The 17,500-nt window shown below is 34.5% G+C and overlaps 1 long non-coding RNA gene across 1 annotated transcript in view; it reads right to left on the bottom strand.

Annotated features, from left to right (window-relative positions):
* Positions 1 to 17,500, bottom strand: part of LOC137636200 (uncharacterized) — an 87,106-nt gene that overhangs the window by 39,498 nt on the left and 30,108 nt on the right. The window contains exon 3 of the long non-coding RNA XR_011042983.1: positions 8,291 to 8,333. This is a non-coding gene — a long non-coding RNA (uncharacterized lncRNA). The remainder of the gene's footprint in view (positions 1 to 8,290; positions 8,334 to 17,500) is intronic.

Genomic DNA, 17,500 nt, shown 5'->3' with positions numbered 1-17,500 from the left:
ATTTAGATTAAAGGATATGTGAAGAATTGTGTCTTGAATACTGCCTTTCTCACTGAATTGTCCTCACATATATAAATAGAAAGAGTTAATAGTTAATTGAACTCACCATTTTGTTTGTAAATAATTTTTGATAAATAAATTGAAAGCTAAAAGAATCTAATCTTTACATCCTTGTCCAATGAGTGATAAGGGCTGCAAACCTTTCGACTTAGAAAGAAAAGGAATTATACTAAATATTTTATTCATGACCTGTTTAGCAGGAGGATGAATTTATATTTAAAAAATATATATTTTCCGCTTTATATATCATCCAAGTGAGTTTCCACTTTTTCTAAATTTAAAATCTTACCTAATTAATTCGTTGGCAATTCTGGACCCCCCTCATGAGGTGCTAAATAAATTTTGCCAAAACTGTATACGAGTATTTCTCTTTAAGATTATTTCATAAATATCAAGATAATGTTTATCTCGACATTATTATTATGTAAAATAAATTCAATTCATATCTTATTCATCTATTATATGTAATGAATATTTTATACGTATTTTTAAATAAAAAATACGATAATTTTTCAGTTGATTTAGTGAACTTGCCATGTTCCTAAATGTATCAACAGATGGCCTCAGTGAGGTCATTTTGGAAGCAAAATATTGGAAAGAAAATTCGGCTTTAAGGAAAAAATTGGGAGTTACCTTTCAATGTCCTTAGCCAATAGGAACGCTCCATTCGGGCAACGGTAAGGAAATTAGCCAATAGGAACGCTCCTTTCGGGAAAGGGCAAAGAAACATAATCCTTAGCCAATAGGAACACGCCATTCGGACAAACTGTTAGGAAATTGTGGTTTGCTCTTTGAACTATGTCAAAGAGCCAAACGCCAGTTCATGAAATACCATTGGAACATTTTATTTTGATACTTTCTTTCGAATGAATATATAGAATAAAACTATGAATATTATAGCTTTTATATTTCAGTTATAGAAAGTATTGGCAATAAATTAAACCCATATTATAATTACATGATACGTATGCCTATACGGTACTCTTAATCAAAATCTCATCCTCTGGCTTAAGATACATTTTTCATATTGATCTAAAGTTTTGTGAACAGTTTTATAAGCAAAGGTAAATCAAAGTTATTTTAACATTGTCCTATAGATATAAAATGCACTTTAAATTCTGAATATGTTGATAAATTCCTGTTTCCTTTGACAATATCCCTGATCCAATTAACCTTTTGTTGTTTATTCTTTAAAATCAAAATCTTGGGTGAGAAATCAGTTACGTTGAAGAAGTGCATTAAATTTATACAAGGATTTTTTGACAGTTTGTCTTTTTCAGATGTTATGAAAATTAGGTTTAAATATTCAAATATATCCTTTGTATTTTACAGAGAGAGAGAGAGAGAGAGAGAGAGAGAGAGAGAGAGAGAGCATGCATATTTCATTTAAAAATTAGTTCATTGTTAACCTTTGTGTCTCTGCATGTGTATATATATATATATATATATATACTCGCAACAACAACAAACGTAGCTGTTTCTGGTCCACTGCAGGACAAAAGCTTCAGACATGTCTTTATTCACGTTGGGTTTGGCCAATTTTCATCACCACGCTGGCCAGTGTGATATATTTACACACACACACATATATAAATATATATACAGTATATATGTATGTATCTCTCTCTCTCTCTCTCTCTCTCTCTCTCTCTCTCTCTATATATATATATATATATATATATCAACGAAATAGTGGATGTTTATATTAAGCCATATGCCTCCCTTCGGCCTCTCCTGAGAGGAGATTTCAACGGGCCTTCTCTGAATTGCTGGGTTCGGTTTGGACTGAAACCACAGTCATGGACGTCTTGGTTACTTGCTATGAATCAATTACATATGCAGTTACACATATGTCTCCTCTGCTTCAATGACATCTGCATCTGTCTGGACAAAGTCTTTTCCAAGTCCTTCAATTAGGGATATTTTTGAAGTTTCTTGAAGAAGGTTATCGTTAGCATACATTTTCGGGTAATACTACCTGCGAAGCATCATGTATGCATCATATTGGGCCCATTAGGTATAATTAGAGTTTTTTTTACCTACTAGTAAGTTGAGTAGAAGGTGATACAACGGTTATAGGTGCAGTGGTATCCACTATGAATTCTGGTTCGTGCAATTACATAAATGTGATCTGTCCTTTAGACTTCTACAGTTGTGTGCAAATTCCTACACTTCGTTATCCTTTTCTTTAAATCCCCAATTAATTGGCTATAGCAAGCATCTATTTTTAGGTGATATTACCTTCTTGGCTTATGGTAGCTTATCTAAAACACCCCGGCCTGTCAATCTCTTGGACGAGAGTTCAAGATCCACTTGAGCTCGATAGCTTCTAGTAGTGTCTGTAACCTCACCAATCTTGTGAGCTATGCATGGGGGCTTTGGGGGCTAGCCTACAGGTCTACCTGCCGAGTCGTCAGCAGCCTTTGCCTGGTCCTCCCTGGTTCTAGCTTAATGGAGAGATTAATAGGACGCCGATCTTATGCATACAGTATCAGCCTCTTGGGCACAGTCCTGTCCCTCGTCCCTGCCATTCATGAGGGTCCCTCAAGTCCAAAAGAATGTGCACATCTAATTTGGGTCTAGCTGTTGCTAAGGGTATATTCACACCGGAAAATAAAGCCTTAAAATGCATATTTTCATAGAACATTCTATGTTCAGAATTACTCTTTCTTCCATTTACAAATATATTTGCATAAACTAACTGGAATCAAGGAAAATATCATCATGATGTTTATAATTATTTTCAATGATTTTTAAAGTATTTTCCTTTCGAAATTACATACATTTGACATCTAAGTTAGTAGTAGATATCAACACTAGTTACATGAATTTATAATACTCTTTTTGTGTTTGTGATTAAGCCTTGAATTACCTAGTATTACCCGAGTTGCAGAAGTGACTTCCAACAGAGATTTCTCTGATTTTCAGAATGGCCCTTTTTCTTCAGTCGTTATTTGAGGATCTCTGTTCGGCAAAGCCCATGAATTTTCTATTGCAGTTATCAACATAGAAATTAGTAGAAAAAGAAAAATATATTTCCCCTAATCCCTGAACTTTTCATTTGGATATGTGAATTATTCTAGGAGCAATGTATATACTAGGAAGTTTTTATTTTAATTATTTGTAGCATTTGGGGTGACACCCCTCTCGAGGATGTCACCATGATTTGGTCGGTCATTTTGAAGGTTCCACCCCTGAGTGTTTACACCTTTGAGTGTGTCCCCAGTATTAAGTAACTTTTTGAAAATCATATCATAACCCTCAAGCTAGAAAGACAAACTTTTTGTAGATGTAACTCTCAGGGTGTCACCCCCTTTTAGGGTGTCACCCTGGTCAGACCCCCCCCCCTATACTGCACTCCTAATGCCTTATTTTGTATGCTCACGATTACATATATGTAGATTTACACATAAAAGTATATTTGTGTGCTTGAATACAAAGTTTAATTTATATATTCATATAGTAAGGCAAAATTGAACAGTTTTCAAAGCCATGGTCAGGCAAAACTGGACAGGCAAATTTCTCACTTTTTTCTTGGTGAGGCAAAATTGGACAATCTTGGATTACGGACACAAAAATTTATGTAAGTCCATAATTTTTTACTATAATATTTATATTGATAGTGACCACAAATTGTCATAATTTGCAAATTGAGCGTTGCCGCTTGACGGAGATACAGACGTGTCCATTATTGCCTCGCTGGCCAAAATTGCCTCGCCTCTAAGATATTTTTTTTTTATTGCTGAAATATAGGAATTTCTAATTCTTTGATGATTATGAGACAAACTATTGTTATAGCTAAGACCTCCCTCTTTTGAAAGCATGTTTGATTTTTGGTCATAAATTATTAATACAGATTTTGTACAAAGGTTTCTGAAAAGGTGTCCAAAATTGCCTCGCCCTACTATAATAATAATAATAATAATAATAATAATAATAATAATAATAATGAGAGGGACAGTAAAAAAAAAAAACCATACACCAAAAAGGAAAAACAGAGTGTACCATTTTTAGCTATTGCAATACAATAATACACTACAAACTTAGCATTGATAGAGAGAGAGAGAGAGAGAGAGAGAGAGAGAGAGAGAGAGAGAGAGAGAGAGAGAGAAATTATTGTGTATCTTCGAAGTATATATACGTAAACTAAATAATCACAAAAATAAATGGAGAAAAACAACAATAATCATTATAACATTTAAAACAAATGACTATTCCACTAACACGGAAGGATGAAGGGATAGAGGATGAGGTTGAATGGCTTCTCCTACCCACCTACACCTATGCAACCACAATCATTACCAACCATAGCAAATGATTGACAGGACAGCCTTCCCCCTCCCCGGTAGGGAGGAGATAACATTCCCACGGCCACTCTCAGAGAGAAGACAGGGCTATGCAAAGAACTCAGGAGTAAGGAAAAGATAGGGAATGAACGATTGTTAGCAAATATTAATAAACTATGACTATTAAAGAGAATGAATAGTAAAAATGGATTGCATTTAAATGAAAATGAAAATTAAATGAAAATGCCAGATCAGCTATTACAAAGTGACATAAATATATACTGTATATATATATATATATATATATATATATATATATATATATATATATATATATATATATATATATATATGTGTGTGTGTGTGTGTGTGTATATACAGTATACCTTCCTTATCAGTTATAATAAGAGAAAAACGCATTCTATTGAAATAAAAGTCAGTAGTTCGACTTGTGCCTGACACCAAGGGATTACCTCCTAGCCCCACATATAAATCTTCCTTTACCACAACATTCACAGTTAAATCAAATCAAATTTATTTTCTAGCAAAACTTTGAACAAATTTCTATTGATTATTTCCCGCTTATCTATCCCATTTGGAAGGGCAAGGACATCAGCAACGTCTGGAAAAAAAGGACATTGCCCTAGCAAGCAGGACAATGCGCCTCAAGTCTGACAATGAGGATCATTGCTCAAGCGACTTCTCCACCCAAGCTAGGACCAGGGAAGACCAGGTAATGACTGCTGATGATTCAGCAGATAGACCTATAGACTCGCCCTTAGCTCACAAGGATGGTGAGGTTGCAAACACTAAAGAAACTATCGAGTTTGAGAGTGACTAGAACCCCGGTCTGGCGAGCGTCCCTAAGGAGTAATAAATTATCATGAGGTAAATATAGACTGTGGAGATAAATTCGGTTTTGGGCAAGGATATTGATTAAATTGCTATTATTTAAAATGAGCGCAGCTCTCTCTCTCTCTCTCTCTCTCTCTCTCTCTCTCTCTCTCTCTCTGCTGTAAAGATATGACAACATTGGTACTTGTACTAAAGCAGTTGCTTATCAAAATATCGCCACTTAGAAGTTTAAGTTAATATTACCTACTTAATTTAGAGAGGAAATTGGAAAGTGTGTCATTATCAGAAGGAACGAAAACGGACAAATTGTTGTTTTATAAGTTTTGAGAATCAGTCCATAAGAAAGAAAGTTGACCCCTGCATGTGTAACACCTTACCAAAAAATCTTCCGTTATAAATGCAAGCTTAGAGTATGAACAAGTGCACTTGTAATTCGTGGTTTTCATGATAGGCCTTCCATCATTAAAACACTAGCCGGGCACGAGAACTAAACAAAAATAGAATAAAAAGGGATTTGGGTAGTGCCATAGCCTCTGTACCATAGTCTTCCAGTGTTTCGGGTTAGAGATCTCTTGCTTGAGGGTACACTCGAGCACACTATTCTATCTTGTTTCTCTTCCTCTAGTTATTTTGAAGATTTTACCCTCTTGTTATTTTAAAGTTTTCATAGTTTATATATGAAAGATTTATTTTAATGTTATTATTGTTTTTAAACTTCTTGTAGTTTTTCCTTATTTCCTTTCCTCACTAGGCTATTTTTCCTGTTGGACCTCGTGGGCTTATAGCATCTTGCTTTTCACACTCAGGTTGTAGCTTAGCAAGTCATAATAATAATAATAATAATAATAATAATAATAATAATAAAATATGAATATGAATATCAAAGACTGCACCAAAGATCATTTGCTAAAGACAAAATAAAAACTAGTGACGATGTCAAAAACTAACCAGACAAGAAGCAAAAGGCTGCTGGCACCAACTGTAATCTTGGCAGAACGAATTTTGACATTGTGGGGTTCTGAGAAACCCACAGACACGATACCTGATGGAAAAGTTCTTGGTGATGTCGATTTGCCTGGAAACTCTGATTTGATAATGCGAGAAACTATGAAGCCTTCAATAATACACACCATGAATGGAAAGCTGAGTTCTGCACCTCCCATATATAAGCATATGGGCATGTGATATAAATGTGTATTTGTTTGTGTTTCACTAACAAAGTACATACATGGTTGAGTTTGTCGACCAAACGCAAAATGAACAAGTTAACAAATTGTTTATCATTATTATTAGTATTATTATTATTATCATTATTACTACAAGCTCGGCTATAACTCTAGTTGGAAAAGCAAGATGCTATAAGCCCAAGGTATCAAATAGGGAAAATTATCCCAGTGCGGAAAGGAAAAAATGATATAATTAAACTACAAGAGAAGAATAAACAAATAAGATAAAATATTTCAAGAACAGTAACTACATTAAATTATATACTTTACTTCTATTGTATTCTGTAATGCGTAGAACAGTCGGAGATGGTGGAGAAGGATTAGACTGGATTGGCAATAGAAAATTATGCATGAAATATCACACGAGGCTGGGTTCACGATCAATAGAAGAAAGACAAGAAGATGAGAACGCAATATGCAATGGAAGATAAAATATCATTGAGAAGATAAGTGATTAATGAGGTAGAATCATTCAAGTATGGTTTGCTGTGAGCGATCAGACTAAAGTTTCCCACCATCACCAATCCACAGCGACCAGCATGTGATGAAAATGGCCAAACCCCAGACATGTCTAAGGCCTTGATTAGTTCACCTTTGCTGTTCATGACGATACACAAACCCTTATCCCACTAAATAATGGATAAAATAAAGGTCGTTCTTTTTATATAAATCGTATGCCTTACATTATTATTATTATTGTTATTTGCTAAGCTACAATCCTAGTTGGAAAAGCAGAATGCTATAAATCCAGGGGTTTAACAGGGAAAATAGCTTAGTGAGGAAAGGAAAAAATGAAAATAAGATATTTTAAGAAGAGTAACAACATTAGAATAAATATCTCCTATATAAACTATAAAATTTTTTAACAAAACAAGAGGAAGAGAAATAAGATAGAAGAGTGTGCTCGAGTGTACCCTCAAGCAAGAGAACTCTAACCCACGACAGTGGAAGATCATGGTACAGAAGTTATGACACTACCCAAGACTAGAGAACAATGGTTTGATTTTGGGAAGAGACCAAGATACTGTACATCTCGCATTACATAAAGATTAAAAGATGCTAACTGATAGAACACACTCTTGCATATATCGTGCAAGAGAGAGAGAGGAGAGAGAGGAGAGAGAGAGAGAGAGAGAGAGAGAGAGAGAGAGAGAGAGAGACTCATATCCCCCAATGACAGGCTGATTGACATGCAAACGACAGATGCAAAGACGATGATCTGAGTTTGATTATTAAAATGTCCATTTCTTCTGGCAGCATAACAGAGGGGGGAAGGACCATGTGGGTTAAAGTGGGAAAGTTATTGCCTGTTGAGAAACGGGGATATTAAAGTGTTGGAATGAAAATAAAGGCTATGTGTATGAAGTGGTATAATAATCATGAATGATAGTAAATAGATTTAGCTGTATTAACATGAAAATGCAAACGCCAAACACCAAACGAGAGAGAGAGAGAGAGAGAGAGAGAGAGAGAGAGAGAGAGATGGGGCTAAAATATAAGAGATGAAATAATATTTGCAGAATTATCCAAAACAATAAATAAACTAAAACCCAGTTTTACACAAAACCAGAATATTCTCAACTTTAGACCCTTCAATAATTCACTAAAAACCTACTATGCCTACAATTGATAAAAAGAAACTCTAAAATTATCTATCACACACACCCATATTTCGCAGACTGGCTGATTTCAATATACAGTATCTGTGATGAACACATAACCAACTGAGTAAAAAATAAACACTCCAAGAAATATTATCAAAAATATAAAAAATTGTATTCAATAATATATAAAACAGAGAGAGAGAGAGAGAGAGAGAGAGAGAGAGAGAGAGAGCAGAAGTGATCAGATTCATGTACTCACCTAGCTAACACAGGTAGAGGACATCACCAATCTGGACTCCCACCTGCGAAGGAGCAAAAGAAATACAAATTAATTAAGCAACATTTCAAATAAAAAGAATGTCAAGAAAATTTCATCAAAATTCATTTCTACTAAATCAAGACATCATTATTATCAGGGTTGAATAAATGATTGTCGGCTAATAAATACATATTGATAGATTAGTGCCCTGGCTCACCCTAAATATAAGGTAAATATGCCCTTTTTGGGATAATACGGTGTACTGTGGGCATTGTGGAAAGGTGATCTGTTAGGCACTCAATAGAAAGGCGAGGTGAATGCAAGTGAAGTTTATTCAACATATAAAGAGCTTGTATACAAACAGTTGAGAGCAACAATGTCACAAAAATGCTTACAATCTGATTGAATGCGATGGTAAGCTTAAACAAGATCTACATATACATCTATAGACTTTAAGCTTAGACGGGTTTTTCTATTATCAGAGCGGGAGAGAACGAGAGATAAAAATCAATAGTATTACAGTGTACAGTATAAGTATGTATGAAACATGAGCGTTACAGTATTACTCATGAGTTATTGCAATATCAATTTGGACTTCAGTTGCACCTATTTTCTAGAGTTATGTTTTAACTCCTGGCTAAATTTCTAAATAATTTCCCCCAGCTGCACCTTGGATCTGAATGGCCTCCCTGGATAAATGACCCAAATTCCATTAAAAGCTCAAGATAGAGACGACTGTCGAAATCTAACTGAGGCCCTTTGCGGCAATCGGTGTAGGAGTATATATATATATATATATATATATATATATATATATATATATATATATATATATATATATATATATATATATATATATATACACTTTTAATGGTAAACTGTATGGTCACAATACCAGATAACATACACCCATGTCTCTAAAGTGTCAAAGTTGTCACACTCAGCACACGTGAGAAGAGAAAAGACGTCAACAAACATCCAACTGATGAAATGCAGACGACAATTTTCTTTAAAATTGACCTATATTTCGTTGAAACACCTTTTACATAGATAGGTATAAAGGCACTGAAGTTGTTCAAGAATCAAGATACAGAAACTGGTGTTATTTTACTTTATAAATACTATTAATTATGATCATTGACAAAATGGCAACTTCGCATTCTGTGAAGTAACCAGCTGCTTGGATGGACCTCCACCTAGCTACAGCAGGCTGCAGCCTACACTAAGCCTACCCAGGAAGGATAGCAGGCCACCGTTCCTACATAACCCAAGTCTCGGAGGAGATTAAACACCAAAGCGAGAGAGAGAGAGAGAGAGAGAGAGAGAGAGAGAGAGATTTAACCATGTAAAGAATATTTCTGACTAAAATAACGTACTTTCCATTAATCATTATGAAAAAACTAAATGCAAATGCTATGAGAGAGAGAGAGAGAGAGAGAGAGAGAGAGAGAGAGAGAGAGAGAGAGAGAGAGAGAGAGAGAGAATTGAGCAGTCCCTGCCAACAGGAGCCCTGTAGGTTGTAGTTCTGCTAATAATAATAATAATAATAATAATAATAATAATAATAATAATAATAATAATAATAATAATAATAAACTTTAAAAATCTATAACCAACCACAGAAGTTGTCTGCTAAAGTGCCCAGCATGAAACACCATCAGTTTAAAGGTTTAAAGGCCGCTCATGAATGGCACAGGCAAGGAAGAGTGTCACTGCCCTATCAAGCAGGCAGGACAATGCCCTAGAGACAGACCATATATACATATGAACAGCACCCAAACCCCCTCTCCACCCAAGCTAGGACCAAGGAGGGCCAGGCAATGGCTGCTGATGACTCAGCAGATAGACCCACAGGCTCCCCCGAACCCCCAATCCTTAGATCACAAGGGAGATGAAGTTGCAGTGACCAAAGGAACTAACGAGTTTGTGTGGGATTCGAATCCCAACTCTGTCAATCAACAGGCAAGGACGCTACCACCAGGTCACCACAACCCTTACATTATCATTCATAAGAAGAACTTGTTCTAAAACCTAATTTCAACTCTATTTGCGAAAACAAAAATGATCAATACTTATTTTTATCGTATTTCATAAAACCTCAGTCCACAAAAACAAGACAAAATTCCTATTTCTTGGGGCAATGCCACATCAGATGGCGACAATAAAATTTAACAAGTGGCAACACAAGTAAAGATGATTGAGAAAGTTATCACTAATCTATCAGAAGATTAAACCATATCAAAATCAATCTAATCCTTGACTTATAACCAAGAGAATGACCCACATTTCTCACCAGACTCTTAGATGCTGTAACAATATAGTAATCTTCAATATTTTCTTGGTCCGTTGGGTTCTAAAAGCCAGTTGGAAACGACAGAGGGTTAACATATTAAGAACATTGATTTATCGGTCTGATACTAATAAACAATATTCAGTAGACATATCAGAAACCTTCAATTAGGAATAATCAAACATGCCCACAGCAAGTAATTAGAGACATGATGTCTGCGCTTATAATAATAATAATAATAATAATAATAATAATAATAATAAAAAAATAAAAAATAATAATAATAGGTGTCATCTAATCCCGGATCTACCTCTCAAAATAAGCCCTGGTAAAGATCAATTAAACAAATAGATTCCCTTCCTCTGAGGTTCGAAATGGTACATGGGAGTCAGGCCTTGTCTTTTGGACCGTAAACTTCAACAGATATTTAGATTACATCATCACCTCCATCCCCCCACCCCCCACCCCTTTTCGCCCAACCTTCGTGTTCCTGAGAAAACTATCACCATACTGAGAACACCATATTAAAATATGCACCATCGATGGGATCACCATAGTTCATGGTGCAGCTAAAGCCTTCTCTGGGAGTGTGTCAATATCATACCCTTCCCTGAGATCCCCCAACGATCCCACCCACCAGGGCCTCCAATAATTGTCTCACGGCCTATACAGCAGCTGAGGAACCCGTTTCTCTCTCTCTACTTGTTTGTCTTTCTCATTACAATTCCTTCATTTTTCTACTTAACTACATTTCAATCTCAATCTTAACCTTTAGCCTCACTAGGAAGTCTTTACCTTTCGTAGCAGAGTGTATGCATGTACAGTAAGCACATGAAAAGTACATGTGTGTGATCGAATGATTTGCTTTCATATACGCGTATGAGTTACACAATAGTTGAATTGAGTCAAACAGAAGTGGTATTGATTCCCAGGTTACAAAGGAATGTTTTTGTATTAAACAATAAATACATGTGCTACCTGATATGAAATAAGATTATACTGATTGTAGAGCATATTAATGCCATATGAATAGTTAAATAGTTCGATAGCTTCCTATCTTCTGGTATAAGTATGGGACATGCTTCCTGTGTGCGCCTACCAGCGTCAACGAGAGAGAGAGAGAGAGAGAGAGAGAGAGAGAGAGAGAGAGAGAGAGATCCAATTGCAAGAAGAGAAGGATTTGTTCAACGCCATGATCAGCAAAGCTTGAATAACTTGTCAGGGCCACCCATACTAGGTTGGTTTGCTTTGAGCGATTAGACTAGTCTCCCACCTGCAATGACCAGCGTGGTTATGAAAATGGTGAAACCCCAATTATGACCAAGGCATGTCTGAGGCCTTTGTCCTGCCGTGTTGAGCCCTTGGATAGCATCCTGCTTTTCCAACTGGGGTTGTAGCTTACCTAATAATAATAATAATAATAATAATAATAATAATAATCAAATGCCACACATACCCTTACTTAAAAGCCTTAAACTTCCCTAAAACTTTGAGCCCTTGAAATATATGGTTTTTCTAACAGGAAAGAGTTAAGTGCGAACAGACCATTCCAAAATTGCTTGCAATAGGAATGGAGTTGAAACGTGAATATCTCTCTCTCTCTCTCTCTCTCTCTCTCTCTCTCTCTCTCTCTCTCAGAACAACATATGCAGCTTTTTTTTTTTTTTCGAGAGAGAGAGAGAGAGTCTTTGGAAAGAAAATATCTGTAAAGTCCAAATATATTTTTCAATGAAATTGTTAAAGACGAATGTTAAATTAAATTGACTATAATAATTATCACCAATTATAATTTTAGTGAAAATTTCTTATCTGAATAAAGGGATTTTTAAAACTTCATCAACTGGTATGCAGTCTATGTATTAAGCACTAATTTGCCTTATCTGGCTGATTTTATATATATATATATATATATATATATATATATATATATATATATATATATATATAGATAGATAGATAGATAGATAGATAGATAGATATACACACACACACACACACACACACATTAGCGTGTATCTAAAACCATGAGCTCCAAACTAAAATCTCTCCCCAAGGCTCCACCTTGAAAATCTATTCAATATAATGAAGAAACACGAAATTTGATGATGATGATGATGATGATGATAATGATGGCGATGATATATTTTACTGAAATACGGCTGAGAAAGGTATACTTTTACGGAGGATTTCCGGTTAAAATTACGGTTTTTTCTTAACAGTGTAGGAACCAAAATTGACGGCCTAAGACCAGCACCGGAGTGGAAGGCCATTCTTTTTTAAAATACCGAGAAATTTTAATAGATAAATGATTAAAGAATGAAAGAAAAGATACAAATGCTAGAGAATCAAGACCCAACAAGACATGTCAGGGGATAAAGGAAGCTCAGAAAATAAAATCTAAAGAGTGAGAGAACATTTTTTAGGACTCAAGCTGTGGGCTTTACTGATATGAAGGTCACACATCACTTAGAAAGGATAATCCTCTTTGAATGGAGATTATAAGAACGTTGTGCATTAAATGGATAGGGAGTCAGCTTGATCCCAAAGCTATGTCATTTTCTCAAGATAAAACTCAGAGTAATTAGACAACCACTGATTAGTTACAGACAGGGTATTAATGTAAGGACTCATTTTGTATACAAGTTAATTTTTTTGACGAAATAGTGGAGAAATTTTGTGAAATTAAGTCATTCTGACACTAAGCAACTTTTTTATATGATTTTTTTTTTTTCAATAAGATCAAGTTCTCAAAAGCTCTGCTAGTCTATAAAACAAAGTCTCATTTACCTCAATCAAACTTATTTCCGACTCAATTAACTAAATACTGATGGTATTGAAGATGCTACACAGTCATCAGTATCTACTGTATCCATCACTGATTATCGACTATGCAAATGTAATATTTAATGTTTGCTATTATTATTATTATTATTATTATTATCTATTATTTGCTAAGCTACAACCCTAGTTAGAAAATCAGGATGCTATAAGCCCAAGGGCTCCAACAAGGAAAATAGCCCAGTGAGGAAAGGATATAAGGAATAACTAGAAAAGAAGTTTAAGAACAATAATGACATAAAATAAATCTTTCATTTATAAACTATAAAAAACTTGAAAATAACAAGAGCATAAAATCTATGAAATAATAAGAGGAAGCGAAATCTAATAGAATAGTGTGCCCGAGGGTACCCTCTCGCAAGAGATCTCTAACCCAGGACAGTGGAAGACCATGGTACAGAGGCTATGGCACTACCCAAGAGTAGAGTGTCCTTCTTGTAGAGGAGCTCCTTGCCATAGCTAAAGAGTTTCTTCTACCCTAGCTAAGAGGAAAATAGCCACTGAACAATTTTACGGCAGTAGTCAACCTCTTGAGAAAAGAAGAATTTAGTAATTTCAGTGTTGTCAAGTGCATAAGGAAAGCGGGGAATGTGCAAAGAATAGGCCAGAATATTCTGTATATGCGTCGGAAAAGATGAAATGAGCCGTAACCAGAGAAAGGGATCCAATGTAGTACTGTCTGTCCCGTCAAAGGACCCTATAATTCTCTAATCAACCTTCAACAACAGAACTATTAGCACCGCTACTAGCTACTACATATATACTAATAATGAATTAGGTTAGCAATAATTGCTAGTAGATTAACGGTTATCAAATAAGATCTCTCTCTCTCTCTCTCTCTCTCTCTCTCTCTCTCTCTCTCTCTCTCTCTCTCTCTCTCTCTACAACAGGGGGAGAGGGAAATTCTCTAACCCCCCCCCCCTCACCAGACCCTTCCTTTAAAAGTATTTACTGGGCTACTCTCAAGAAGAAAAATAGTTAATGAAAAGTAATGAAATAAATACACTAGCTGAACTCTGGATGGATATTGTTCATGAGATGGGTATTGACCCTTGTTGATGTTGCTCACTATGGTAAGCAGCTCTTCTAGGAGAATGACACTCCAAAAACAAACCATTGTTCTCTGGTCTTGGATGCTGCCATAGCCTCTGTACCATGGTCTTTCACTGTCTTAGGGTAGAGTTCTCTTTTTTGAGGGTACACTATTCTATCATATTTCGCTTACTTTTTTTTTTTTTTTTTACTTTTTGTAGTTTACATATGAAATACTTATTTAAATGTTATTACTGTTTTATGTTAATTGTTAACAATTTCTCTTGTAGTTTCAATTATTTCCTTTCCTCACTGGCCTATTTTCCCTGTTGGAGCCCTTGGGCTTATAGCATCCTGCTTTTCCAACTAGGATTGTAGCTTAACAAGTGGTAGTAATAATAATAATAATAATAAAAATAATAATAATAACGCGCAGTTCACTGTAATGTTGCTACATTTAACATCATATTTAAGAAGGCTACATGATAGCTGTGTCTTTACAATTGTAGATATTACCATGGAATTTGGCAGGAACAGAGGACCTATGTTTCCTATCAATCCCTGAAATTTTCATCTGGATATGAAAATTATTCTGGGAACAATTTACTCCACCGCCAAAAATAACCATTCAACTCATACTGAAATAAACGTTTGCTGTGGCTTTTCTATGACAGATATCAACAGGAAAATGGGTAAGAATATACTTCATATAACACCCTCAAACCCTGTAAAAATTGTTTGGATGTCTGTAAAAAATCTAGGAGTACTGTGCTCCTCCTCACTGATGTTTTAGTTAAAAGTCGTCACTTATGAACAAAAGTGACAGCCAGGGCATGCGCCTATAACAGGTATTAACAATGAAATTAGCTAAAACAAAGCTTATATATTCTTAAATAATTTCTTGAAATTTCATTTGAAAATATTTATTTGTATTGGAGTTATTGACTCCACCGCTGAAAATTCCTCGCTCCGAAATCTATGGTTAGGGATTGATTGGGCTGCGGGTTGAGTGAGATATCTTTGAAAAAAAAATTGCCATTTCATATGTCACTCTCTTCGTTCGTGACAATAATAATAATAATAATAATAATAATAATAATAATAATAATAATAATAATAATAATAATAATTATTAAAGCAAGTCATATCATATTGAATCAAGACATACTACGAAATGGTGGTCACAACCTCTGATACAATTTAGAATTATATGATCGTAGAAAGTTGGTGTTGCTTTTATTAAGTTTAGCTCCCCTGCTTCTATTGAATATTACAATGCTATTACTATTACTATCACTATTATTATCTGTCATATTACAACTCACAGGTGATTTTAATTAAGCAAATAACATTGAAACAGGAAACACATCGAAGAATGCATCACTCAACTTCTTATTAACCTACAAAGCATATTTTAAAATCCAGCCGTCAGAAATAACAATAAGAAACATCAACAGACGATTAATCAAAGAAAATATTATGAATTAAGTTTTCTAATTTACTTGTCTTTTAATTGTATTATCATCTGCTCAAAAAGGTCGTTTATTTATTCTTTTTCTTATATAATTATTACGTATTTTGTTTGGAATAATGGTATTCATGTCGTCTATGATTGGCGAGTCCATTATTAGTATAGGGGAAAATTTAAGCCAGGATGACTGAATGAGTCGTGAATTTTTTCATATCTAATATGATATGTTGATACAATAAAACCGAGAGAGAAATAAAACATAATGGCAAGTAGTGAAGTTTGTTTAAAAAGTGATCTCACGAGAAAAGGACATAAAAGCCTATTGTCTAAGACCCTTCCTCCCCTTCAGTTAGAAATCAATTTGTATAGACTCCTCCATTTTCAGTAATACCAGAACTTTGTTCCTGAATATACTTTAAACATTTTGAATAAGGTTCAAAATAATTCAGAATTTGTTTCTATTATTTGAAGAACTTCAACATAATATTAGAATGCTGATGCATATTTACCTATAGAATTTCTTTATTGTTTTTTGAGAGAAATATACCATAGTTTTTTCATTGAGTGACTTCTTATGTCCATCTAATCCATATATTTCACACTCGAGAAATTGCTCTTATTATATAGTTTTTGAGAAAATGGCAACAATAGATTTTCATAATCATAAACATATCATTAGATTGTGAAATATACGTTGCATTGAATGGCCAATTTCAAAAGGAAAATACTACGTTCAAGATAGGAGATTTCTTACACATCAAGATTGCCAACCTTAAAATGTTAAGAAAAACGAAATGGTAACTCTTTCAATACTTTCAAATTGAACATAAAAATCTTAACTGAAGTATAATGTAAATTTATTAATGCTTATAACTACGATAATTTACAGCATAATTCTAGACACTAAAAATATTCTTGGCTATTCTGGTTCGTTTCCTTACGAATTTTACCCTTTTCGAATTGATATTCCAGACTTATTGGACAGGTAAATCATATGGAATCTAGGGAAAAGTAGATAAATGAAATACGGCATTGAGAGTAGGGCCAAAATTAATATCCTAATGATAATAATCCTTTCTGATTTAGTGTCGTCTGGAGGTGGTTCCTTTTGGAATTTAGATTAAAGGATATGTGAAGAATTATATGCCTTGATTACTGCCTTTCTCACTGAATTGTCTTCACATATATAAATAGAAAGAGTTAATAGTTAATTGAACTCACCATTTTGTTTGTAAATATTATGTTGATACATAAATTGAAAGCTAAAAGAATCTAATCTTTACATCCTTGTCCACTCAGTGATAAGGGCTGCAAACCTTTCGACTTAGAAAGAAAAGGAATTATACTAAATATTTTATTCATGACCTGTTTAGCAGGACGATGACATTAAATTTGTAAAATATATATTTTCCGCTTTCTATATTATCCAAGTGATTATCCACTTTCTCGAAATTAGAAATTTTATCCAATTAATTTGTTGGCAATTCTGGGCCCCTCATGAGGTGCTAAATAAATTTTACCAAAACTGTATACGAGTATTTCTCTTTAAGATTATTTTATAAATGTCAAGATAATGTTT

Source organism: Palaemon carinicauda, unplaced genomic scaffold (assembly GCF_036898095.1).
Source record: "Palaemon carinicauda isolate YSFRI2023 unplaced genomic scaffold, ASM3689809v2 scaffold25, whole genome shotgun sequence".
NCBI classification, from domain to species: domain Eukaryota; kingdom Metazoa; phylum Arthropoda; class Malacostraca; order Decapoda; family Palaemonidae; genus Palaemon; species Palaemon carinicauda.
Note: the sequence above shows the minus strand (reverse complement) of the source record. Positions and strands in the feature narration are given on the sequence as shown.